This window comes from Ranitomeya variabilis, chromosome 8 (genome assembly GCF_051348905.1).
Source record: "Ranitomeya variabilis isolate aRanVar5 chromosome 8, aRanVar5.hap1, whole genome shotgun sequence".
NCBI lineage: Eukaryota > Metazoa > Chordata > Amphibia > Anura > Dendrobatidae > Ranitomeya > Ranitomeya variabilis.
Genome location: NC_135239.1, coordinates 157,373,079 through 157,379,078, shown reverse-complemented (window position 1 = coordinate 157,379,078; position 6,000 = coordinate 157,373,079).

Below are 6,000 nucleotides of genomic sequence, written 5' to 3'. Positions count from 1 at the left end.
GAGCTTCTTTTCCTTTAGTTAGCTGTTGATCATCTAGAAGAATCCGATGCACTGGGTCTACATAAACAGCTGCCAAAAGAATGTTATTTTGCAATAGTAGCTCCTCTCTCCGTTTCATTGATGTAGCAATGCCACTTGCAATTAACCCTCCTCTTTGGGACAGGCGAAACATCAGGTTCTTCCACTCCTTTAAGAAAATACCTGGAGTTAAGTCCTCTGCTTGTAATTTTTTAGTCACTGTAAATGGGTGCTCTAGCAATTTTTCCAGCTCAGTCACCTGATTCCACTGACTTTCATTTAGCCTCAGTTGAGGGTTAGCCATGTCTACAAGAAAGGTTTTCAGTTCAACCAAGCGCTGAATCATTAAGTAAGTACTGCCCCATTGTGTGGCTTGATCAATAATTGCCCCTTTTCCAGCACGTCTCTTCAAAATTGAGTCAACTTTAGGGGTTCTGGCAACAGTAGCAAATTTTCTCACCTTGCCAATCAGTGCAGCAGCATGTCCTTCTTGCAGACTGTCTCTTATAGCCAGCTGTAGCGTATGCACAACACAGCGCATGTGATGAATGAAAGAACGTATTGATAGTTTCAACAAGATCATCTAAACTATCATGTTGCTGTTCATCTGGCGCAACTTCAGTTTGCTCCTCAGTTACAATACTGTGTTCCTCTATTTCAAACATTTCTGTGTCTGTGGACCCAGAATGTTCTTCTAGCTGCTGGTCACCATTATTACTCTCATTCATTAGCTTAATAGTACTTATCATATTTGAAGCATTGTCAGTTATGACAGAAAGAACTTGCTCTTTTTTAAGTTCATAGTCTTGCAGAACCTTTTCCACCAAGACCTGAAGAAACTCACTGGTGTGATGAGCTTTGGTGTCTTTTACTGCCAATGTCTTGGTAACTATTTCATTTTTGTCACAAAGAAATCGGACATTGGTGGCAAAATAGTTCACTCTGTGATGTGTGCAGGCATCCATTTTAAGAAACAGAAAGCGTCCCTTGAGAGTTTTTTTAAGTTCTTCCTTTTGTTCAAAAGCTTCTTCAATTACTAATTTTCTAATACTCTCTCTCTCCAGAGAAACACCAAGTTTGCGGGCCATTTCCCCATTCAGACACATAAAAGCTGGTCATGAAAATAATGAAATAGGCACACTATCCTTTACAACAAGCTCTATGATCTGTTTTTTAAATGTATCTACTGTCATTGTCACAGTAACTTTGTCACTGACAAAATATCTTGCTACTGATGGCTGCAAAGTTCTCTGCTCCTTTGTTTGGCTGGAAGAGCTGGGCACTGGTTCATTGGTTTGGATGCAGTCTTTCTCATCCACTGCTTTCAGTACTTCTGGATGAAAGCGCTGTAAATGTCTCTTTAGATTAGAAGCTCTGGTAGGAGCATTTTTATCTTTGCCTGAATATGCACTTATCTTGGCTTCACAGCATTTGTTTTCGTCTGGATCATTTGTCATACACTGACAGACATAATGTTCTCTATCTTGAGTGATGGTGAAATGTTCAAATACAGCTGATTTAATGTGACGCTTCTTTGACATTCTCAGGTTTTTAATTATCCATTCACAATCCAAATGACAATTTTTTTTCCTAAAAACAATTGTACAAAATTATTGCCAGGTCGTACAACTGATATAGTGGTCAGTAATACTGTTATTCCTCATGTACTCACAGTTAACTGATGCAAAGTTTGTTAGTTTGTTGAAAGGATAATACTTCTTACAGTCTTCCTCTTCTGAGTAGCAGCTGTGAGATGCTTGGAAGACGCACACCTAGTAAACATCTAGTCTAGAGGAGGATCTTTACTACTAAGAATTTGCAACACATTTTCACTTTCAGTTTCATACATTGTAAGTAGGGAGGTTGGGGCACCATGAGGTTAACCAAGTATAAGATTAGATAAGGGCAGTGGAGAACAGTGACACACAAGAAATGTCTCTATCTCCAGCAGAACTGCTTATCACTGTTGTTCATAGTTTGATAGAACATATATATTTGAGTAACATTTATAAAATTCATATGAAAGTTCAATTACGAAATATTAATACCGTATTTTCCGGCGTATAAGACGACTGGGCGTATAAGACTACCCCCCAACTTTACCAGTTAAAAAATAAAATCTTCTTAAAAGTTGGGGGTCTTCTTATACACCGTATGTCGTCTTATAGGGCCGGTGAATATGTGCCTTTTGGGGGGGGGGGGAGTGATCCTGATGAGGACGAGGGGGCGTCTCACAGGAAAGTGAGTATCCCCCATTACCTTATCATAGCGCTGCAGCGTGGGGTCTCTGTGCTGGGAGCGGCGGCTGCTGTGCTGTGGCGGCTCCTCTTCTGCAGTGTGGGGTCTCTGGTGCTGTGGGGCAGTGGCGGCGGCGTATCTTCATGCAGTCGGGGCTCCTCCGGCATCTCAGCCTGGAAGCCCCGCCGGCAACTCCATCGGTACAATGCGGTCAGGTGGCCTCCGGGAAAATGGCCGCTGCTCAGATTCAGATCTCGTCCCGAGATCTCGGGAGACGAGATCTGAATCTGAGCAGCGGCCATTTTCCCGGAGGCAGCTCAATAGGTGCGATGCGGTGGCCCGGCCGCTGGGGGCTGTGCATGCTCAGATTCAGATCTCGTCCCGAAATCTCGGGACACGAGATCTGAATCTAAGCAGCGGCCATTTTCCCGGAGGCCAGCGCATTACACCGATGGAGTTGCCGGCGGGGCTTCTAGGCTTTGAGATGCCGGAGGAGCCCCGACTGCATGAAGATACGCCACCGCCGCCACCGCCCCACAGCACCAGAGGCCCCACACTGCAGAAGAGGAGCCGCCACAGCACAGCACAGCAGCCGCCGCTCCCAGCACAGAGACCCCACGCTGCAGCGCTATGATAAGGTAATGGGGGATACTCACTTTCCTGTGAGACGCCCCCTCGTCGTCATCAGGATCACTCCCCCCCCCCCACCCACCATATACACCCGGCGTACAAGGCGATTCCCGGCGTACAAGACGACCCCCGACTTTTAAGAAGATTTTCAGGGGTTAAAAAGTCGTCTTGTACGCCGGAAAATACGGTACATTTTTTTTTTAAAGCTGGAGTCGGTACATTTCTACCGACTCCGACTCCAACCAAAATGAACTCCGACTCCACAGCCCTGTATTCCATACCTTCCGTCGTTCAGTCTTGTCCCACGCTGTAAATCCATCTGCAGGGGTTAAATCATTTTACACCCAGGAGCTCTGCTAATGCAGCTGTGCTCCTGTCTGTAAAACTTTGCGAATAAATGGAATGCAGGGGAATGTACTGTTGTTACCTCGAGTCGCGGTGATGCGCCCTCTGCTGGATGAACTCATGAACTCGAGCCTGGGAACTTTTCTGAAAAGTTCCCACGCTCGAGTTCATATGAGTTCAGCCAGGGTCTGCCATAAGTCCATAACAAGGGGGTCCCACGACGAACCTCGACAAGTAATGTGACCGCTCAACACAGCCACTGAAACACAATGAGAGCAGAGTGAGAACCAGCGGCATTGATGAGCGATTACATCATTAACCCCTTCATGACCTTGGGATTTTTCGTTTTTCCGTGTTCGTTTTTCACTCCCCTCCTTCCCAGAGCCATAACTTTTTTTATTTTTCCGTCAATATGGCCATGTGAGGGCTTATTTTTTGTGGGACGAGTTGTACTTTTGAACGACACCATTGGTTTTACCATGTCGGGTACTAGAAAACGGGAAAAAAATTTCCAAGTGCGGTGAAATTGCAAAAAAAAAGTGCAGTCCCACACTTGTTTTTTGTTTGGCTTTTTTGCTAGGTTCACTAAATGCTAAAACTGACCTGCCATTATGATTCTCCAGGTCAGTACGAGTTCATAGACACCTAACATGACTAGGTTATTTTTTATCTAAGTGGTGAAAAAAAATTCCAAACTTTGCTAAAAAAAAAAATAAAATAAATAAAAATTGCGCTATTTTCCAATACCCATAGCGTATCCAATTTTCATGATCTGGGTTCTGTTGAGGGCTTATTTTTTGCGTGCCGAGCTGGCGTTTTTAATGATACCATTTCGGTGCCGATAAGTTCTTTTGATCGCCCGTTATTGCATTTTAATGCAATGTCGCGGTGACCAAAAAAACGTAATTCTGGCGTTTCTAATTTTTTTTCTCGCTACGCTGTTTAGCGATCAGGTTAATGCTGTTTTTTATTGATAGATTGGGCAATTCTGAACGCGGCGATACCAAATATGTGTAGGTTTGATTTTTTTTTAATTGATTTATTTTGAATGGGGCGAAAGGGGGGTGATTTAAACTTTTTATATTTTTTTTATTTTTTTCACATTTTTTTTTACTTTTGCCATGCTTCAATAGCATAGGCAATAGCATTCAATAGGAGGCTAGGAGCTGGCACAACGCGATCGGCTCTGCTACTTAGCAGCGATCATCAGATCGCTGCTATGCAGCAGAAATACAGGTGTGCTATGAGCGCCGACCACAGGGTGGCGCTCACAGCTACCGGAGATCAGTAACCATAGAGGTCTCAAGGACCTCTATGGTTACTCTGCAGAAGCATCGCTGACCCCGATCATGTGACAAGGGTCGGCGATGCGCTCATTTCCGGCCGGAAGCGGTAGTTAAATGCCGCTGTCTGCGTTTGACAGCGGCATTTAACTAGTTAATAGGCGCGGGCAGATCGCGATTCTGCCCGCGCCTATTACGGGCACATGTCAGCTGTTCAAAACAGCTGACATGTCCCGGCTTTGATGCGGGCTCACTGCCGGAGCCCGCATCAAAGCGGGGGTTCTGACCTCGGACGTACTAGGTCACAACCGGTGGTTTTCGTGGTACCCTCTGTGTGATCACCAGCTGTGAACTGCTGTAACCTTACTGACATCACCGCTCGCAGCATGAGAACGTTCGCACATGTGCGGCATGCATTTCCTCTGTGCAGCGAGGAAAAAAAAAGGATGTCTGCGGGTTTTTCACACGAGCACACAGTCCGAGTGAAAAACCTGACGTGTGCACTACCATTGAATACAATGGGTGTGAGTATTTCTGTATTTGCGATCCTTAAAAAATGAACCGCATAAAGACCAAAAAAAACAGATGTGTGAAGGGGCCTAAAATTGTAAAGTGCTGCTGACTATGTCGGCGTCATAGAGATAAAAATGATAACGTGAACGTGGCTTAAGGCTGTGTGCTCACGATGCGTTTTTGACCCTGCATATTTTTGCTGCATCCAAGGCGCTGCTGCGTCTTACAGTTCCAGCACAGTGGATGATGGGATTTCTAGAGATCTCCTCCCCTCTGCACTTCTTATTTACTCAGAGTAACCTGACCTGTGGGGCGGGAGCCAAATCCACAACGGGTCAATTTCTCTTGTGGGTATAATATGCAAATTGCCTCTTCAGAAAAAAAGAGGACTTAAACTCTATAGCGCCACCTGTTGGAAGTGTGAATTGAGATACTGATTTGGCGTTTATCCTAAGTCATATTGCACGACTCGTTAAAGGGTTAATTGTGACTTGTAGGATCGCTACTTCCAACAGGTGGCGCTATAGAGTTAAGTCCTCTTTTTCTCTGAAGAGGCAATTTGCATATTACATTTCCCAGAGGAGCATTGCACGGCGAATAAGCCTCCTTACCTTGACAAGCCAGAGCTGGTATGTCACTCTCCTTAAGGAGAAACGTTGCCCCTCAGACTCTTGTGGGTATACAGAGTTTTCTGTGTGGATTTTCCCCATAGACTTGTATTATTGTGGAAAATCTGCAGGTACATGCGTTTTTAGTGCCTTTGTACAGCGAAAATGCAAGTAATCCGCACATGATTGTATGGCCGGGGTCACACTTGCGAGTGTGATGCGAGAAACACACATCAATACCCGGCGCTGCTGCCGGCACTCAGGAACGGAGGGTGCGGCTGCATAGAAATACATACAGCTGAACGCTCTGGTCCCGAGTGCCGGCGGCGTTGCAGGGTATTGATGTAAAAGACTCGGGCGAGTTT